The following is a 22812-nucleotide window of genomic DNA, read 5'->3' as shown; positions in this document are numbered from 1 at the left end:
TATTGAAACCTTTAGAGCAGCAGCCAGCCAGGTTGAGAGAAGTTCATGTCCAAAGCTGAGCTTTAGATTCTGAGACATCCCAATTGGAGTGTAGTACAGAAAAAAGCACTGATAAAATTTTCATAAAAATGAGCTAAGGATATTGCTAGCATGCTTCCCAGCATCTATATGAAATCTTAATCTGAGCTAATGGAAAGGATATGAAAGCCTTTCTCAATTCAAACACAGTCAATGCATGATTCATAAATTATTGTCAGAGAAATGATTCAGCTCCCAGATTTATTCTCTTTTGAGTAGAAGCAACCAGAGGAAAACTGGGTCTTTTTGACCTTTAATGCCAGCAAATTTTACAGTAGAGCTGTCAATATAACCAAGTAAACTGGTCATTTCTCCAAACAGCAACAAAATACCCTTATATACCCAGGGCGAGCTAATATCAACTTGGCCCACTACGTTACTGACAGTACATTCAGAGCAGCAAACACCAAACATCTGAACTTATCTGGCTACACAGGACTAAACAGAATCTCTGTGTCACTGTGCCCACATCATCTACAGCAGTTTGGGGGAAATGTGGCTCTCAAGTGTCCCCTCAGCTTCATACCCCTTGGGTGATGACAGTGCACTCACATTGCCCTGTAAAGAAGGTGGTATTATTATTATTATTATTATTATTATTATTATTATTATTAACAGCTCAAGTTTATAGATGGAGAAAAGCTCAGGTTTGCGTATTGGGTCATAAAAGGAATAGTGTTATATGGAAATTGTTCAGGTTAATGTGAAACAAGTTTAAGTAGGGCAGTAAGATGGAAATTTAAACAGTCCAGCATGTTGGGAAGCCAGTTAGAAGTGTTCTTTTAATTCTATGTTTCTTCATCATCAGCTATGTTAGTCCCCTACAAAATGCTAACCATCGTGCAGAATATAAAGATAAAAATACAAACAGTATTTTTAAGGAGTTAATAACTTTATGCAATAGAGCCATAGAATTTCAAACTTGAAAAGTTCTTAAAGATTATTTAGTCCAGCCCTTCTCCTCTTTAGAGCTTTAACATTTTCTACGATTCTCCCTTTTAGTGGTCAACCAACCTAGATTGCATGTGCTTGATGAGAATTCCTGCCTTCAGGTAATGGTGTCTTCCTCTTAGCCCACTGCCCATATTAGAAACCTAGAATCAATTTTGATTCCTTGTCTCTCAACCCCCTGCACTCAGGACCACCATGTGCCGCAAGTTCTATCTACCAAGGTTTGTCAAAACAGCCTGGCCTCCCAGCTGCGTTGCCACGGCCTCTGTTCAGGCTTAATTATCTCTCACTAGGGCTGTTCAAATACTTTCCAACAAGTTTCCCTGCCTACGATCACTTCTTCCTCCAATTTACCCTACCTCCTGCCACCAGAGTTTCTTTCTAAAACAGATGTGATCATGTCACTTGTGTGTTTTTAGAAGACTTTTCAGGCTCCTTATTACAGGCTTAATTCCAAGCTCATTAGCATGCTATTCAAGGCTCTCACAATATGACTTATATACCTTTTCTGGGCGCATCTCGGTGCAACCATGCTCTAGTCTGGAGCAGTAGTTCTCACCTCTGGTTGCATGTTAGACCCACCTGTAGGGGAAGCTTTTAGCAAATACCAAACTTGAGCCCATCCTGAGATCAAATGAGAGTTTTTGGGCACAGGACACAGACCTGAGTATATTTTTTGAAAGTTCTCCAGGTGAGCCTAATGCACAGCCAAGGTAACATTATGGCTCTAGGAGTACCGGGTCACTTTCTTTTCTTTGAACACCCATAAGTTTTCATACCCCTGTGCCTTTGTTTAATCTGTTACCATGGCCTGAAATCCCAGTCACTTGAAATCCCAGTACCTAGAATAAAGGTGAACATTTGTATTTATAGTGGTGTTTTCAGGTAGGTCAGGATATTGAGGAGACTTTAAGGAATTCAAGGAGTTTACTCAGAAGAAAGACACTGGGGGAGACATTTACTGAGCATCACACCATATTCTGGGGACTGATCTATGGGCTGGGGATTTACTGAAAATGTTTGGACCGTAGACTGGAAGTGCCATGAGAGTAGGAATCATGGCTGTTTTGTTCCATGTTGTAATTCTTGCCCACAGAACAGTCCCCAGGATATAGTAGATGCTCACTGAATATTTGCTAAAAGAATGAATGCAAATTTGAGATGCCTCCGAGACTTCAAACAATGCCTTCCCAGAATTTTTGGCTACGCCATTAGCTCAGTTCAGCATTCCAGTTGACTTAAGATATTTATGGAATTATGAATCCGTCATTTAAAGTATGAGAGTTCTCCCAGGTTTCTGTTATTTGCAAATATATGTGTTAACCAACAGAACAAATGTTGTGCATGTTTTTGTTCACCAGTATGTGCATATGATGAGTGGAAGTGCCCGTAGATACATCCATCATTTATGAAGTGCGTTCTGTGTTCCCAATAATAGGTAAAGTATGACTAAAGTGAGACTTCAAGAGCAGTGTAGGACTTAGTCCTCCCCTCAAAGATCTTAAAACCTAGTTGGAGACTAAATCATTATAGAATAAAATAATAGGAAGATGGCAATCTATCACTAAGCCAATAAATAATGTTACATGAGGTATAGCCCAGAAATTTAATAATAGAGATATTTCTCTCCTCTTTATGAGAAGCAAGGCTATTTCTCACACTTTCCTTGTGTGTGAGTGATCAGAGGACAAGCACAATTACATCTTGAGGCAGAAAGCCGCACCCAGATGTTATGTTAGAATTTTGTCCCTTGGTCATTGCTGAGCTCTGTGGTGGCCCTGTGTGATATTCTGCTCAAAAGAGGCCTGATGATCGTATGTTCCTGGGGTTTTTTAAAGATACTTGTGCAATTAGAAGTCAAGGTTAGAGCAGGCGCTATCTGTACTTTCAAATTTAAGATCTGTATCTTCAAATTTCAGGTCTATGAAGAAAATAGAAGTAATGAGGTCAACTTGCAGTTTTCCTTGTTGCATCTCCTGCAGCAGCTGATGGAAGACAGCAGGTACTGACCACCTCCCTCCATGCCAGCGCCTTCCCAGAGCCTCCTGCAGCTCACCAAAGAGGCCCCACGGGTGAGAAGGGCTGGGGTGGGGGTGAGGGGCGGCTATTGCCAGCTGTAGTGATAGTAGCCAAGCTGTAACAGTAAAGCCAGGGCATCGTATAAGTCACCTCTGATTTTGAGAGCTGTTTCTCTCCTTAAGGGATTGTCTTACATGCCAAGACGTATAGGATACATACTGTAGAAGCCAAGGGACGTGAAATAAGAACCAGTGTGTTGTTTAAATCGTGCCTAAGGGAAGCAAGAAGGTTCTTCTAATTAGTTTTTCAAAATCACTGTGATCACAAGGCTGGGATCAGAAAATAGGATGAGGTATCCTTGTATACCTGTGTGTGGAACATTTCAAAACACTTATGGTAATTGTGCCACATCAATAGAGCTGCTATTTTAAGAGCTGCTGGAGATAAAATTCTTCTGTGTAGTTAAATGTTGGTCTTTGTGCTAGAAGATTAAAGAAAACAATCTCTCGTTTATGTCCCTTTGCCATATGGGGCCCATAATTGTATTAGCAATATTACCAAACTCCTTAAAAGATGGACCTTAATTAGCTTGATTTAAAAAAAAAGAATAACAAACAAACAAAAAAAACCCCACCCTAATCAGCTTCTCACCTGAAAAAATAAATATCTAAGTAAAAGCCTTGGGAAGCAGGGATGTTTTCTTGCTCAGTTTCCTTACACTGTAGCAGCATCCAAGTCTATTTGGTCTCGGGGTGTCTGTACCTATAGACTCATTTTACGAGCGCTGACCTCATTTGCTTCCTTTGTTTTTAATTGCCTGAGCAGCAGTGAAAAAGGAGGCAAAGAATACCATTACTGCTCGCCAAGTTAACATACATAAATGGCACTGTTATATAGGGAGACTGTAATAAGTCATGTGACAGAGAGCAAAGGCAGCCCAGCATGCAAAGGGAGCAATTTTCTGCCCTGCAAACAGCACTTCAGGTGCTGTCGTTCATCTTTCTGTGACTTGCGCTGTCAAAGTCCGCCCAGAGCAGAGGTGTTCAGGGACCCAACAGGCCATAAGCGTCCAGCTGAAAAACCTGGGAGATATCCCCAGGCCCTAGGAGTTCACTTTTTCAGTTGCACTGATTTACTTCAGAATGCTCCTTCAGGGAATTTCTGCCTTGCATTGCTTTACTTTCCCATTTCCTTTCTTGTCATCTTTAAAAATCCATTAAAGATCACACAGGCAGTTTCTGCAGGCTCAAATTTCTGAGAGTTTCTGTCACTTGATAAAATGCACCCTTTCAGGAGGCTGTGGTCTCTTTTGTGCTATTAGGGCCTGGATACTATTAAGGTTTTTAATTAGAGGTGGCGATCATACATCAAGACAGCAAAAGATGGCTGAAATTCTCAGGGAAGGCAACATTATTCCATCTGGGGATCTAAAATGGCTACTTGATTCACAGATCCAGAATGGAAACACTAACTAAGGACTATCAAAACAGGAAGAAAAATTAAAATGTACTCCACATCCCCCATTTCCCCCTAATTATTTGTTTGAAGGGCCTCCAATTGCCAAGGTTAAGTGTTTATTGTCAACACCCACGGAAGGCTGCTTGGGAAAAGAAATTTGGCTTTTAATATGTTTACAAATCCAATTTCCAAGTGTACTCCTTACACAGATATCTTCTGAAATCTTTCCTCCCACTGAGTCTTCTGTCTACAGCCTTCCACACAATTCCTTCGCTGTGTAATATGCATGCAGCCTTCTCCACAATACAGGAAGATTATATTCAAATGCCACCTTGCTGATCACATCATATTAATTCAGATTTGTCTATCATTTTGTGTGGTTGCCGCTTTGCCTTAGGTATTATAATAACAATACCACACCTGTCATATCCCACTAGCACTGCCTCACCTAGAAAATTGCTCTAATACTGCATCGAATCTCACAGACTATTTTTTATTAAAAATTTTTTTTTGCAAAAGCTTACTCATTACAGCATAATAATTGAACTTTTATTGGAAGCTTCCCCATATATTTTTACTCTATATTTTTGCTAGTCCAGCAATTGTTACATGTTGATTCCATAGCAGACTGAATCATTCAAAGTCAGTCTTTTTTGCTCACCGGTAAAACATCTTGTTCCCTTTTTTAAACTACTGCCAATCTCTATTTGGGTAGCTTTGGTAAGTCGTATTTTCCAAATAGGTAAATAGCTACTCAAATTGTTATTTATTTGGAGACTTTAATATTAGGCAATATTGTATGGCTGTACGAAAAGATGTCTCAAAGTTTTGGATTTAAAATCTGAGCTTAATATTTCATTTCTTGTGACAAATGACAAAAATTTAGATGTACATGCTTAAAGACAAAATACAGTTTCTTTGAAACACGTTTTTCAAAGAAATCCAAAGTGTGGCAAATGCCAAACAGAGATTTTTTTTTCAAAATAATATAGACAGATTCTGCATTAATGCAGTTTTTTTAATTGTGAAAGCTGCTTAAGTAATTTAAGTCTCTACAACCTTAGGTAATTTGGTCTCAGAGCTTATGAGAATTCTGGCTGCTTTAATTTGGCATGCTGAATTAGAAAAAGGCTACCTTTTAAGTGCTATATAATGAAAACAAATGGTACATTTAAAGACTGCCACTGCCATGTAATGTATGCCATGTTCCAGAGAGAAGAGTAAGTTGCTGAGAACAAATACCATCTCATTGGCTAAAAAGCCGTCACCAGTGTCTGTTCACATAATTAAACTGGACATGTTTTAGAAAAATGAAATGACAAAGATACACTGTTAAGCTGCAAATACTGTTCAATGACATTATCAATCGCAGAGATTCCAAGGTTTGCATATTAATTGAGGGAAGGTGCTAATTTGAGTGTTTTAAGCTCCATTCACAAGGTTGTTTACATGCTTTGTTCCACCTGGACCTGTTTGGAGGTTTGTCAGAAACCTAACAAGCAGAAAAATATTGCATTTGAAAATACACATGCATGTTTAATTAAGCCAGGGCCACTGAACATTCCTCAATATATTTAGCTGGTGAGGTTTAAGCTCCATCAGAGCATCAGGCATTATCACCTTTTGAAGTACTGCTGAATCTTTAATATTTAAAGCACAAAGCAGACTGTAATAAAAAATTCTAGCAGCCCCTAGAAGATTAAAGATGCTTTATAAATGTGACAGTTTGTAAATGGAACACCAGTATTAAAGGATGCCTCTGATATTTCACAGCATATTTTTCAGGTGTATGCTAAATTATGAATACAATTAAATAGCTGTAATTATTCTCCAGGAGTGGGCAGCAGATGTAAATGCTCACAAAATTTGCAATTGGCTGCAGAATAGGGATTTCTAGCATAGCAGCCTGAGTGGGCAAGGTAACTCTTCCCAGCAGGTATCCACCAAAGCTCTTTTAAATCCAGTGAGAGCTTCACTCACCCCACCTGGCTTTTGTCCTTTAGGAATCTGAAGCAAATGACTGTCCTGGATAAAGTGCACAGCTGCAAACAGATGTGTCCAGAAAGAATTAACCAAGGCTGTGATACCTAGAGGCATGTGTCGTAGGAGCCACATCTGCCATCACCATTAAACAAAAGAGCTCCGTGATTTGTGTGTCTTTGGCACACTGATCAAACACAACCAGTGCCCAGCATAGAGTAAGCTCTAAACAAATTATTTGTGGAAGGAAAGAATGAACGAATGAATGAGTGCATAATAAATATAAAATGATGTGCCAATTCTAATAACCTTAATATTTTCATTAAATGAATTTTCCTGGAAATTAAGTTTAGCTTGATTTAGTAAAGACCCTGAAATAAATAGTGGTGTGTTTTACACTTGGAACGAGAACATGTATCACAATGTTTTTAGTTATCAAATACTTCTTTTTTTTTTTAATTGGGGAACAGTGTGTTTTTCCAGGACCCATCATCTCCAAGTCAAGTAATTTTTTCAATCTAGTTGTGGAGGGCATTTTTCCAGGACCCCTGAGTTCCAAGTAAATTAGTTGTCTTCAATCTAGTTGTGGAGGGCACAGCTCCTTGGCCCATGTGAGAATTGAACCGGCAACCTTGGTGTTATGAGCCTGCGCTCTAACCATCTGAGCTAACCGGCTGCCCGTTATCAAATATTTCTCGGGGTGGTAAGATAACGTGGGTCTCACAAAAACAGGCATTGCTCTGATCCCAATACCTTACGGTGACTTGGCTGCATCATTGAAATTTGATCAACTTCAGCTTCCACATCTATAAAATGGGGATAATAATCCCTTTTTGTAAGAATTAAATGAGACAGTGAATGACAAGACCTTCACTTGGTGCAGAAACATAAGGATTGCTTAATAAATCATAACCTTTCATTGAGAAAGTCAGCACATGTTAGTAGTTAAAACACAGATTCTAGCCCAAACTGAATGGGTTTGAGTCCTGGCTCTGCCACCTGACTAGCTGGCCTTAGGCAGGTTATTTTAGCTGCCTGTGCCTCAGTGTCCCCATCCTAAAATGGAGATAATAGTTGAACCTACTCCATACGAGTATTATGAAGATTGAATGAGTTGATATGTATAAAGTGGATAGAACTGGGCATGGCACTTAGTAAGCACATAAGGTTTGGTAGAATAAAATAAAACAAGCGTTAGTGTTGCCTGCCACAGGAGACTTTTCTAAAAAGGGGCGTTGAAACTGTTATAAGTCTGTGAGTCAAATGAACTGTACCACAGAAGGAGCCCAGGAGAAGCCTGTGTCATTAGCTCTGCAACCTCTGAGGCATCTGTGATAGAGGGCAAAGAACTGTGGGGGCTGAGTTTCCGGCTCAGGCCTCAGAGCTCAGCATGGCTTCTCCAAATTCCTGAAAAATAATGCAGCTATTGGTGCAGTTTTTGGGAAACATTTCTCTGCGTTGAAAAAAAGTAGGTACTTCTCAGCCATTTACCTGAGCAGGAGAAGCTGGCGTCACCTCTCAGCTGCCCCGCTGAGACTCTGGGCCCTTCCCAGACCCCAGTTAGATGACTGAGGATATTAGCTCTTGCTCACTGAGAACCTACTTGTTGCAAGTAGGATCTCCTTGTTCCTCGAACAACCCCACAAGGAAGGCACTGTTATTATCACCATGCGACCAATGAGGAAACTAAGGCTCAGCGCAGCAATTTCATTTACCCCAAGTCATAGAGCCAGTAAAGGATAGAGACAAGACTCAACTCAGGCAGACTGACTCTAGAGCCCAGATTACTAACCACTGGGCTATACTGGTTTTTTGTAAGTGAATGTGTATGACTGCTCAGAAAATTCAAACTGTATTTAATTTGAGTTCTAGTGAGTCTTGGTGTTGAGGTAGAGTGATAACCACTGCTCATATTCATATGTTTCTATAATTAGAGTGTGTGTATTGCGTGTGTATTGCATGTGTGTGTGTGTGTGTGTGTGTGTGTGTGTGTGTTTGGGGGGGGTGTGTATGTATGTGTCTGTTCACTTCCAGGTGCCCAATTAAGCAGAACTTAAACTTCTTTTTGCAGGAGAAGCAGTAACTAAGAGTGAAAATTCAATGGGCGGGAAAACTTGCATTAAGTGCCAAATTTTCTACCTCGTAGGGAGAAAGAAATGAAAATCCAGGCCTTTTCCTGTTGGAGGTTCCACATTATTAGAATTCTTCTGATAGACTAAGATGACCCAGGCTAACTTTCTGTTGGAAAAATATACTCAAGGCCTCCAGAGAATGTGCTCTCCTTGAAGGAAGTCTATATTGATGACTTTGTTCAAATCCGGGCCCTTTAGACTGAGACAGAGCAGGAAGGAAAAGAAAAGGACTGGTTTCTACACAATGCATGACTGAAATGAAACACTTCATTTGACTCAGCTCCCAGCCTGGTGGCCATTCTTTGGAAATGATGTCTGATCTGTGAATGAAAGTGATGATTCATAACATTAGGAAGCTAAGTGCCAAACATTATAATAAGTGCTTCCACTTTGTTCATGCTTTCTCGTATCCATGCCCTGGGGTTGTTCATGCTTTCTCGTATCCATGCCCTGGGGTTGTCCCTTCTCACCCGGGTTTCTGGCTTGGCCATGTGACTGTGACTTGCCAATGGGCAATAGCAAATGTAAAATAAACAGAGACTTGGAAAAAACTTGCACATTGAGATTGGCCCTCTCTTGTGGTTCTTAGGTCTCTGCCATCATGTGAAAGATCCTAGACTAGCCTGTTAGATGGTTAAGATACAAGTGACACAGCTACCAAGTGAGATACCTGCCAACTGTCAGACATAGAAGTGAAACCATCCTATATCACCAGCTGCCAGCCACCCTGCCAACTCATTGTACGTAATTGAGAAAGCCCAGCAGAGATCAGCTATACCGGGCCATAAATATTACCCAGCCCTCCTAACACTCATAAACTAAATACATATTTTAAACTCTAAGTTTTGGGTGTTTGTTACATAATAAAAACAAACTAACACTGGTTCTAAGGAGTGGATACTTTCCACAACAAAAACCCCAAATGGGGGGCATTGGTTTCAAAATTTGGCAGTGGGTAGAAGCTGGAAAATGGCAAATAAAATCTGCTATAGCAACCTGAAAAAATGGCAAACCATGTTATAAAATAGTGAAGCAATTGGCATAGCTGTCTCCTTGCCTGTAGAAACTTGAAGATAGAAAATGTACTTAAGGACCCTGTAAGTTGATTTCCAGGCACAATGGTGATGGTGTGAGTTGGTTTTTGGTTTCTTTTGGAGACCTATGGTAAGGAGAGAGGAGAGAGAGAGAGAGAGAGAGAGAGAGAGAGAGAGAGACAGAGACAGAGACAGAGAGACAGAGACAGAGAGACAGAGACAGAGAGACAGAGAGAGAGAGAGAGAGAGAGAAGGAAGAGATGTTTGGTTTGCAAGCACAATTAAAAGTGAACATAGAGTTAATTTTGGTACACAGTGACAGATAGCAGTATAGTTTCATTCTTTTACATGTGGCTTTGCAATTCTCCCAGCACCATTTATTGAAGAGGCTGTCTTTTGACTTCTTTGTTGAAAATTATCTGTCCACATTTATGTGGGTTTATTTCTGGGTTCTTGATTCTGTTCTATTAGTTTGTGTGTCTGTTACATAAGACCTAAAACAATAAACTGCATAGAAGAAAGCATAGGTACTAAACTTATGGATCTTGGGTTCAAAGAGGATTTTATGAATTTGAATTCAAAGGCAAGGGAAGCAAAAGCTAAACTAAATGAATGGGACTATATCAAACTAAAAGGTTTCTGCACAGCAAAAGAAACCATCGACAAAATAAAGAGGCAACCAACAGAATGGGAGAAGATTTTTGCAAACAATGCCTCCGATAAGGGGTTAATATTCAAAATATATAAGGAACTCATACAATTCAACAAGAACAACAAAAAAACAATCCAATTGAAGAATGGGCAGAGGACCTGAATAGACATTTCTCCAAAGAGGACATACAGATGGCCAATAGACATAGGAAAAAATGCTCAACATCACTAATCATCAGAGAAAGGCAAATAAAAGCTACGATAAGATATCACCTCACACCAGTTAGAATGGCTATCATCAACAAGACAAATTATAACAAGTGTTGGAGAGGCTGTGAAGAAAAAGGAACCCTCATACACTGTTGGTGAGAATGCAAATTGGTGCAGCCGCTATGGAAGACAGTGCGGAGATTTCTCAAAAAATTAAAAATAGAATCACCATATGATCCAGCAATTTATCTCTTGGGTATCTACCCAAAAAATCTGAAAATACTTATCAGTAAAGATATATGTACTTCAATGTTCATTGCAGCTTTATTTAAAGTGGCCAAGACATGAAAACAACCAAAATGTCCTTCGATAGATGATTGGATAAAGGAATTGTGGTATATATACACAATGAAATATTACTCAGCCATAAGTAAAGATGAAATAGTGCCATTTACGACAACATGGATGGATCTTGAGATTATAATGCTAAGCAAAATAAGTCAGACAGGAAAAGTAGAGAACCATATGATTTCACTGGTATGTGGTATATAAAACTGAAAACAACAAAAGAACAAAACAAACAAATAAAAAAACAAAAACTCATAGACACAGACAATACTTTAGTGGTTACCAGAGGGTAAGGGGGTGGGGAACTGATAACAGATGAGGGTAAAGAGGGTCAAATATATGGTGATGGAAGGAGAACTGACTCTGGGTGGTGAACACACAATGTGATATATAGATGATGCGTTATAGAATTGTACACCTGAAACCTATGTAACTTTACTAACACTTGTCACCCCAATAAACTTTAATTCAAAATAAAAAGTGAACATAGAAGGGACTGCACCTGCTGGGTTAGAAAACAAAACCATTTCTCATTCCCAATCTCCCCAATTCTTTAAAGACTCTCAAAAAGGAAGAGGCTTGAGGCCAAAAATCGAACCAAAGTCGTGGCTGTAAAACACCATTTTAAGAGTTCTGAAAGGTGTAAACTGACACATAGTGCACCCCTCAGTTAGGCAAAAGAGCTTCTAAGAATCTTAAGGAAATGGTCTCATAGAAGATTAATCCAAAATAGCTATGAAAGAAATCTAAAGAAAAGGGCATATCTGGAAAAGAACAGTGAGTGTGGCATTTTGGACTGTAATCTAACATAAAACATTCCACAAAGTTTTCAAAGAAAGTGGACCACCCAAAAGGACCATCAGCTCAGACTAAAAGGGATGGAAATTGTTTAAACTGCTCAAAGGCCTCTGAGCCTCCAACATTATAGGGCAGGAAGAGGCTGAGAAATCTCCATAGCTGTAAACATGGGGCATTTCTTATGGAAAAGGAAAGTCTCACAAAAGGAGCAACCAAGAGCTAAGAGCAGAGCCAAGAGCTATAGGAAACGAAGGGGATCAAAATTTTGTCCCCCCAAACTGCTTTTTGGGAACACTCATTTTTAAGCTGGTTATTAAGAAACAAAAGACTCAAAAGACTCAGAAACTTGGACCCTCCTCCTTTCCTGCATAAGCAATTCAGATAGAAAAGCCTGCTTCAGGAAGGGCATCTTAGCATAGTCACCTTGGCTTTATGTGAACTAAGTAATGTAGATAGGAAGGCTCCATGCGGGGCCTCGTAGCTAGATCGCCCCCTGCATGCCGTTAGAGCAAGCATGTGCCTGCCATGCGTGTTCCGCTCTTCCTCAACTACCCGTAAATGGTCCATTTTCACTTTTGAAGTCTAAGGCCCCATTTCCACCTTTTCTCCTTTGTCCAAAATGTCATATATGCCCAGAGTTGCCCCACTATCTTTGGAATTTGTATGCTCATGTGAATCTCACATGCGCAAGTATTAAACTTTCTTTTTCCTCCTGTTAATCTGTACATGTTGCTTGAATATTAACCCAGCTAGAAGAATTTAGAAGGTGGGAGGAAAAGTATTTATTTTTAGACTCCACAAGAACTGGGAGCCACTCTCAGGAAGCAGAACCAGGACTTAATCAAACAGTATTTCCGGTCCCTAGAGTACATGACCTATCTGGGCAATATATTCCTGGCTGGAGTCTAGAATTACTATGGATATGTGACTACCCTGTGCGTCCCATTCTTTCTTCTTACAAATGGTGGTAATTAGTACAGATTTTTTAATCATTGTGGCACTGTCTGTTGAGCGAGGCAAATAACTCATCTTTTTTTTTCACAGCTCTTTAGATCAAGAGGAGCTGCATCCAAAAACACAAGACTGTAGATCACAAGATACTGGACCTAGAGCCTAGTGCCATGATCAGATGAGACATCTGGGGGGTTCGAGAGGGAGTCTGTTTTGTATGTGGAAGGGACATGAAATTGTTCAGACTTCCGAAAAGGTTGTGGTGAATTATTAAGTAATGGCTTCTAATTTGTTCATGCCTCTCTTTATCAAAATTGTTGGGTAACCCCTCACACTGTCTCTGGGTTTCACTGTGTGGATTGTTTTGGCCGATGGTAAAGTAGCAAATGTCATACAAGCAGTCTTAAAAAGTGCTGGTGCCCTGAGGCTGCCCCTCTCTTGCTGCTCTTGGACCCGTCCTGCCATATGAGGAATTCTTGGCAGGCTGCTGGATGACGTGAGACATCTTGTTGCCCCTGTTCCCCCAGTTGACAGCCTGCCAAACCCTGAACTTGTGAGTGAGGCGGTTCGAGATTATCCATCCTCCAGTCTTTCCCACTCCACCTCCCCCACATCCACAGACCTATGAGAAAAACCCAGCAGAAGATGGTCCAGACAAGAACTGCTTAACTGACCTACAGAATCCTGAGATTAAATCCATAGTTGTTTGTTTTAAGCTACAAAGCTTTGAAGTGGTTTGTTTTGCAGCAATGCCTAATACACCCATTGAATTTTGACAAGGCATAGCCAAGGCTAAAAAAAAAAACACTAAATGAATAGCATAGTTCATTCCGAAGAACCACTAACCCCTCTGCAGGAATCTGTACTAATGTAGGGGGCATTTCTGACCATCACTGAGCTTAACACTGGATGATAAACCTCTGCTTCCTGTTGTCACCTCCATGTCTTACAAACCACTGCTAGGACAGCAGTGAAATCATTGTTGTGGCGGTCATGGATTCATTCCCTCATCTGTGTATTCATTTATTGATTTAACAAATATTTTTTATTTTTTTTGGTTTAGGTCCTGGACACAAGTGGAAAGACAGACACAGTTTCTAGGGAACCGCCTTCAAGCAACATACATACAGGTGAGAGGGACAGTAAACACACTTGTTAGATAATTCAAGCCATGTGTTTTCATTGCAAACATTTGATAATAGACAATGAGGGGGCAGCTTTGAAGAGAGATAATGAGTTTCTGAGAGCTGGGTAATATGTAGTTTTGGAAAACTATTTAAACCCTAAAATAAATGTTACCTTGTTAAAATCACAAGTGGTAAATCAGGTCAGATCAGAAAAAGGGAGAGAGAGGTTGATTACGTTCACTAAATTGAAACCATACAGTAAATACATTTTGATAAGGTAACCTACTCTTTTTACTAAGTAATATATTTTCTTATGTGATTAAATATTATCATATGATAGGATTTTTAATTGACACATTAGTGTCCATAATATAAATGTGCTGTAATATATTTCACTAATCTATTGTTAGGCACTTTTATTAAATATTATAAGTAATATTAAAATAGTGTATTATATGAGATCCTTTTTCTTATTATTTTCTTACCACTTTCTGGATTTATATTCATTTTTAAATCATTAGCTGTCTATTGTAAAATTGCCCTTTAAAAATCATTCTACCAATTTATACTTCCAATATCATTTCATAAGATTTTGGGGCCTAGTTTCTAAGTGGAATTTGTTTAGTTTCTTTCTTCATGAAAACATTGCCATGTTATGCTAAGAAGAGTTTGCTATATACAATAAATGCTGTCAATTAAGTCTCAAAAAAATTCATTTCAATGAAAACCTAATGTGCATTTGCTATGTATCAGACATTGACTTCATTATTACATCATAGTTAAACAGGAGTAAGGAAACAGAAAAATGACAAAAGTGACCCAGATTACACATAACATATACCCCAGGGATATCTCCTAAGGAAAGTACTAATGGTATTGGAAAAGCTTTTGTATCAAAAGTCAGGAGTCATCTTAGTTTGACCCTTAGTTGTGTCACAGGTCAATTGTAATTATCAATAATAACTACTATTTATTGGCATTATTAAAATATGCCAAATAATACATTAACTATTTTAAAATGTACTGTCTCATTTAAATTTTACAGCTATCCTAAGTACCATTATTAGTCTAATTTTACAAATGAGAATGTTTACACTAAGAGAAGGAATGTCATTCACCCAAGGTTTTAGAAATAAGCTTCAGAGCCATGATTAAAATCCGATTTTGTGTGACTCTTGGCCAGGGCTGTTATCTACTGTGCCACACTGCTAGCTGGGCAAATAACTTACTCATTTTAAAGTCCAGTTTATTTATACTTAAAACAAGGAGTTCAACCTATACTCGTATGACCTCTATATTCCTTCCATCTCTAACATTTTGTGATTTAAACATTCCATGTTACCCATACTATCTGCTTAGTAAATAGAACTTGGAAAATCGTGACCAAACATTGCAGTAGGTTTGATACTCTCCTCTCAGATAGAAACTTTCCAACTATAAATCCTTACACCTTTTAAGCATAAGGCAAGTGTATTCTGACTTTCAAACCTCAGATCAAGTATTCTCCCTCTCCTATTTCCTCTCTTTTCCTGCATCTCTGATTTAAAAAGAAAATAGAAAGAAAAAATATATATCTTTTAAGGAGAGAAGGGACTTGAAGATACACTCCTAATTCTACTGCAGCAGGGATTGTAAACTTTACCTACTGGGAAATTTCTTTTTAAAATAAATGCATAAAATGACCCAGACGTAAGAGAACACTGTCTGGCTAAGCTGCTTGTATTGCTATCCTGGATAATGCTTACCTAGTTACATTGTTTTATAAAATACCATGCAGAGGATTTGTAGGTGACACAGCCAATCAGTCATAGACACTTATCGCTGTTGTATCCAAAAACTCAATAAAATAACAACAAAAGTAGATATAAACCACAAGGGCAAAGAGAATGGGAAAGGATACAAATAAAAGGATGAGAGATTTCAACACATTTTGTAATCACAAAAGCGGATGTAGAAATGGTAACTGCTTTTGCAGAGTTGAGGAAGCTACAGCCTAAAGCCTCTGCAGGAGAGAACTAAGAGAAGTAAGCTGATCGACTTTGCAAAACTCTAGAAAGACTCATACTTGGAGACTCTTGGTATCTCAAAACTCTGTGTGTGTGTGTGTGTGTGTGTGTGTGTGTGTGTGTGTGNTGTGTGTGTGTGTGTGTGTGTGTGTGTGTGTGTGTGTGTGGTGTGTGTGTGGTGTGGGTGGTGGGGACAGAGTATTTGACAAGTGGTGCTGACATCAGGGCAACTGGTTAAAATTCCTTAAACAGCAATATTTAACCCCTAGGTTCTCTCCCCAACTAGCCAGACAACTTCCTTCTATGCAGGTGATCAAAGGAATATTTTCTATATAAATTATACTAGAGTTTGAAGGAAAAAAAAACAACAGTAAAGGAAAAGGGTGAGATATAGGGATACAAAGTTTAAGGGTGAGTGTTTTATCTTCTGGCTCTTGCAGATTGCCTTGTCTCACTGAGAACAGCTTAGAAGACCTATACGAGTATAAACATTTTTAAAAGATCTATTTGAAGACGTAATAGAACTACCAAGGCAATCAAGATTAAAGGGACCAAGAACCCTGACAAAATGGAAGTGCAAAGTGGTAAGACTGACATGCAACATTACTTTTCTCTTTAATTTATAAGGGGCAACCAAGAGACTGTAGTTTTATGGGGCTGGAGAGGCAAAACTTTAAGTTGGGGGCCGGCCGAGTGGCGCAATGGTTAAGAACTGACTTGGGATGCCAGAGGACCCTGGTTCAGATCCCACATATGAGGGCCAGTGACACTGCCCTCTACAGATAAGATGCTGAACAACAGCTCAACCTTGGAGCTGGGCTGCCTTGAGTCGCCGGTGGTGGTGTAGACTGCTGCCCCTGTGGCAGTGGGTTGCCATGGGCTACCGTATGTGGCAAGCAGCCAACATGAACAGCCAGCAGCCGCAGTGAGCGGCCGTCCAGAAGCCGGCGACTGATCTGCCTCGCCAGGGAAGAGCGCAATGATGGTGGCAACTTGGGCCAGTGAAGCAATGTCCTCCACAACTAGACTGAAGACCAAAAAACGACAGCAACGTGTCTGTTCCCCTTCCCCCGATTCCCCAGCACTGTTCCCATCCCCCCAATTCCCCAATAAAAATCTTAAAAAAAAAAACAAAACCCAAAAAACTTTAAGTTGGAAATCTGCCAAGATATAGGGCTTTGTATAACACTTCAGACTCCTCAAGGCCTATATCCTAGGAGTAAGGACAAACCTGAAACAGACCATTTTCACAAAGATTGTAGCCTAGCTTCAAATTATCAACTATATTAAGGAGATTTGTTTAACAAAACCAAATGGCCTGCTAGAAGCAAATGTACATTAACTCTGGAGGATAGTAACAATATCAAGAGCCTAAAATGTTCTGTATGTTTCAAGCACAATGTCTGAGATTTAATTTTTTAAAGGCATATTAGAAGACAAAAACAAATGACTGAAAACAAAAAGGAAAAGAAAAATATCCCAAGAAATCCAGGTATTTGAGTTATTAGACAAAGACTCTGAAATAACTATGATTAATATGTTGTAAAAAGAAAACTGGTAAAAACTCAGCAGATAAAAGGTTATTTATAAAAGTGCATTAAATGGACACTTTGAAATTTGATATCTGAAATACGCAAAAACTGAAATTAGTATAGCAATATATGGATTTAAGAGATAATTAAAGAGAGATGAAGAATGAATTAGTGAACTGGAAGATATATCAATTAAAAGAAAACCTAAAATATGAAGAAAATAAGGTTGAAAATTAGGGAAAGGCATAAAGGACTAATGGGACTCATGAAAAGATATATTAGTTGGGTACCTGGAGTCCTAGTAAAAGAAGAGAGATAATATAGAATAGAACCAATATTAAAAGAAATAATTGCCAGAATTTTATAAAATTGATAAAAGATATCAACCCACAAATTCAAGAATCTCTATACACCACAAACATGACACATAGAGAAAACCGTGCCTAAACACAATATAGTAAAATTGCTAATAACAAAAACAACACACACCCCCCCCACGCACACAAGAAGGCACACAAATGACATATCAATAGGAAATTGGAAGCCAGAAAACAATAAGACATCTCTGATATACTGAAAGAAAATACCTGTCTCCCTAGAATTATGTACCTAGCAAAAATGTATTTCAAAGCAGAAGGCAAAATAAAAACGGTCAGACAAACAAAAACAGATAACTAGTCGTGAGGAGATCTGTATGAAAAGAAATGTTACTAGAATGCTTTTGGTATAAGGAAATATATAACACTATACAGTAGGTACAAAATGCAGAAAGTAATGGAAAGTATAAATAATGAGGAGGTTAAATGAATATTTGCTATATAAAATATTAAATGTCTTCTGGGGTTTAAATTATGTTTGTTATTTATATATTGAAATACATGGCAATTTTTTTTAAAAAGCAGGAGGAAATAAAATTAAGTGAAAAATGTCCATTGTAATTTCTAGGGTAACCACTAAAAGAATATATAGCTAGCAAGTTAATAAGGGTGTATAAATGAATAATGAAATTACTTCTTTAATCCAAAAGAAAGTAAGAAAACAGAAATAAGAAACATAGAGCAGAACAAGGTAGGTCAAATAGAGGAGAAAGAATAAGATGATAGTTTTTAAAACAAGCATGTCAGTAATTGAATGAAATATAAAAAGACAAAATACTCAAACAACAAAGATTGTACAGATTAAAAATTACATGCAACTTACAAGAAACATGTTAAATCTAATAATAAAGGTTGAAAGTAGAAGAATAGGAAAAGATATATCATACAGACACTAATTACAAAAAAGGTGCTGTGGTTACACTAATATTAAACAAAGTGTATGTTAAGGCAAGATTCATTACTAGAGATAAAACATTTCATAGGTGATATATTGTATTTATCTATGAGAAATATATAATTGTTATAGGTTAATAGAAACCTACTAGGACAGCATCAAAATATATAAAGTAAAACTGGTTGAACTAAAGGGAGAAACAGACATATCTGTAATCATAGTGGGGGAGCTTAACATACTTATTTCAGTGTCTGTAAGATCAAGCAGACAAAAACATCAGTCAATAATAAAAAGTTTCAACTCCATAACTTCTTATTGACATATAAGCATATATAGAAAATTGCAACCCAGAAATACATATTCTTTTCAAATGGACATGTGACATTTACCAAAATTTCCCATTTTCCAGGCCATAAAGCAAGTTTCATGAATTTCAAAGGATTATCTCTCACCACAGTAGAGTTAGTTAGAAATCAGTAACATAAAGATAACTAATAAATCCCCCAAAGTTTGGAAATCAAGGACAACACATTTTAATAACCCAAGGATCCAACCCAAAGAAGAAATCACAATTAATGAATAATATTAAATAAATACTAAAAATTTAATGTGTCAAACTATGTGTGATACAGGTAAAGCCATGCATGACTAGGTAGAAATATATAATTAAAGTATCCATCTCAAGAAATTACAAAAGAACAGAAAATTAAACCCAAAGAAAGTAGAAGGAATGAAATAATAAAAATTAAAACAGATAATAATTAAATAGAAAAGAATATTCAATAGAGAGGATTCGTGAAGCTAAAAGTTGTGTCTTTGAAAAGATTAAAAGTATAATCACCAGGAAAACTGTCCAAGGAAATAAGAGAGAAGTCATTGATTACCTACATCAGGGATAAAATCCTACAGATATTAGAAAGATAACAAGGATATTTGGACAAGTTTAAGGCAATACATTTGAAAATGTAAATTAAAGGAATAAAATCTTTGAAAAACACAATTTACCAAAACACCCACAAGAAGAAACAAATTCTGAATAAGCCTATATATGTTCAAGAAATTGAATTTATAATTTAAAATCATCACAACTAGAAAATTCTAGGCCCAAATGACTTCATTTGTGATTTTTCCCCCCAAATATTTAAGGAATAAAAATGTATCAATCTTACACAAACTCTTCCAGAGAACAGAAAATGAAAGAACATTTTTCCAACTCATTTTATGAGGCTAACATAATCCTGGAAATAAAATCTGACAGATAATAGAAGAAAGCAAAATTATAGAGCAATGTTTCTTATGAACATAAAAGTATTCCAAACTAAATGTTAGCAAATAAAGTCTATCCATATATAAAAAGATGATGCATCATGACCAAGTAAGATTTGTCCTGAGAATGAAAGATTGAATTAATATTAGGAAATTTAATATATGTACTACATTAACAGAATAAGGAATAAAAACCATATGATTATCTCAACAAATGCAGAAAAATCACTTGGTAAATTCAACACCTGTTTTGATAAAAATTCTTAGCAGACAAGATCTATATACAGAAATCAACTGTATTTCTATGTGCAAGCAACAAAATATTAAAAAATAAAATATTTAAAATACATTTACAGTAGTACTACAAATAAAATACAAAGAAAGAACTCTAACAAAAGATATGTAGAATGTCTACAAACAAAAACACATATTGCTGAGGGAAATCAAAGATCTTTTTTTAAAAAAGGAGGTATGTACCATATTTATGGACTGAAATAATCAATAAAGAAGCATATCAAGTTTCCCTAAATTGACCTAAAAATTCAATGTAATCCCACACAATCTCTCTGTATTTCTTTTTCTACACCTTGAAAAATGAATTCTAAAATCTATGTGGAAATGCAATGAATGAAGATTCAAGACCAGAGGTCAGCAAACTTTTTTTTGTAAAGGTCACATAGCAATTATTTTAGGCTCTGGGGGCCAGGTATTTGCAAATACCCAACCCTGCCACTGTAGCCAGAGAGCAGTCATAAAAATACAAAAATGAGAGGAAATGACTGCTTTCCAATAAAACTTTATTTACAAAATCCATTGTTGGTCTCACTGGGTGTAGTTTGCCAACCCCTGGCCAAGATAATCTTGAAAAAGAAAAACAAAATTGGACTTAAGCTGCAGGGTATCAAGACATATAAAATTACAGTAAGGAGATAGTGTAGTATTGATGCAAAATAGACAGTGGAATAAAAATCCACAAAAAATACTCACACGTGTGGGGACAGCTGATTTATGACAAAGATAGCATTGCAGAGTCCATACAGCCTTTTCCCTTTAATTAATCCAGCCCAAATGAGTAAAATATTTTTCTAGTTGGCCGATTATAATGTATGAAGAATGTAAAGCCTACAGTGGCTATATGACTGAGAAAGTGCAGTTTCCATCGTTAGCCCACAGTAAGTAGTAAAGCCTGAAAATGATTAACCACAATCCCCCAAGGGAAGAATCAGTGTAGCTCTTGTGAGCAGCCAAATCATAGTTACGGTTAAACAGCAGCAACACTTTTTGGTGAGATACGATTTTTCATGTGCATATGAAATGAAAGACTTGCCTGGTTTATATGTACATGTTTGAATGTTAAGGACTCTGTTCAAGTTATTTGTGCATTGCCTGATATCCAGATGATATAGCTGTTTGAATACTGGTTCAGCTATTTAGCAATTTAATACTGTATGCACCCACAGTGCACAAGGGTTCCAGTTTCTCCATATCCTTGTCAACACTTGGTATTTTCTGTGTTGTTTTTTTTTTCTTTTGTTTTTGATAGTAGCCATCCTAAATGGGTGTGAGGTGTATCTCATGGTGGTTTTGATTTACATTTCCCCAGTGATTAGTGATGTTGAGCACCTTTTCATGAGCTGGGTGTTCATTTGTATATCTTTGGAGAAATGGCTTTTTAAGTCCTTTGCCCATTTGAAAAAAATATATATTTTTAGAGCAGTTTTAGGTTCACAGAAAAATTGAGTTGAAGATACAAGGAGTTTCCACCTGCTGTCTTCACACAAGCAGAGCCTCCCCTATTACAATATCCCTCACCACAGTGGTACATTTGCTACAATCAAAAAACCTACATTCGCATATCATTTTGTTTCTTTTGATTGTTTTTGTTTTGTTTCATTGAAGTATTCGAAAACAAATCCCACCTTACATATGTTGTTTCATCCTTACAAATGTTGAACATATCTCTTTAAAAATCAGCATTTTCATACCTAACCACTGTATCATTATGACTTTTAACAACAATATCATTTTCACTCTAAGTCTGAAGTCCATAGTTTACATTAGAGTTCACCCTTGGTATTGTATATTTTATGGGTTTTGACAAATCTATAATGATATGTATCCATCATTGTAGTATCATACAGAGTATTTTCACTGCCCTAAAATCCTCTGTGGTAGGCTGATTCATCCTTCCTTCTCCCCTAACCCCTGGCGACCACTAATCTCCATAGTTTTGCCAAGATGTCAGTTTTTGAACTCTTAGAGTAAAATGATTACATTAGTCCCTCACCATTTCCTTGCAGCTCTCCTGGGATATATAAGATGAGTCACAGCCTGTGGCCCTGAAAAAGACAATTTCACTGGTCTCTACCAGCATCAGAGACATCCTCTCTACCTCGTTAGTAATCTGTTCTGGCTCAGAGGTTTCCGCAATTGAGTGACCACCATAATCTAGAGAATAGTTTGAATATACACATGCCTGGGACCAACTCCCAAAGATTTAGTAGGTCTGGGGTGGGACTCAGGAGTCTGTTGTTTTTGTTTTCTTTTGTTTTTCCTTAAACCACCTGTGCAGATAATTTGGAAACCTCTTCTAACAAACTGAACTAAGTATTAATTTTGGTTTTGAGCCAATAGAAACATCTGCAAATCTAAGACCTAAGTTTCCCCTAAGGGAACAGCCAAAAGAATCATCACTTTTCTGACCTTCTAAAAAGACTTGAAAACTTTTGGAATGGTGGAAACACTGGCTGTCACTAAAGAACTGCTCAGAAATATGCTGTAATAAGCTGCTGGTTGAGTGGCTCTATGGTACTATTTCTTTCTTCTTCTTTTTTTTAAAGATTTTATTGGGGAATTCGGAGAGGGAACAGCTTTGGGGAATTGGGGAAGGGGGACAGACAAGTAGCTGTCCTTTTGTTCTTCAGTCTAGTTGTGGAGGATGTCGTTTCACTGACCCACGTTGGTATTATCATTGCGCTCTTACCAAGTGAGGCAGATCG

The sequence above is a fragment of the Hipposideros armiger genome, unplaced genomic scaffold, assembly GCF_001890085.2.
Source record: "Hipposideros armiger isolate ML-2016 unplaced genomic scaffold, ASM189008v1 scaffold_361, whole genome shotgun sequence".
NCBI lineage: Eukaryota > Metazoa > Chordata > Mammalia > Chiroptera > Hipposideridae > Hipposideros > Hipposideros armiger.
The sequence above is the reverse complement of the archived record's forward strand: the minus strand, read 5'-3'. Positions refer to the sequence as shown.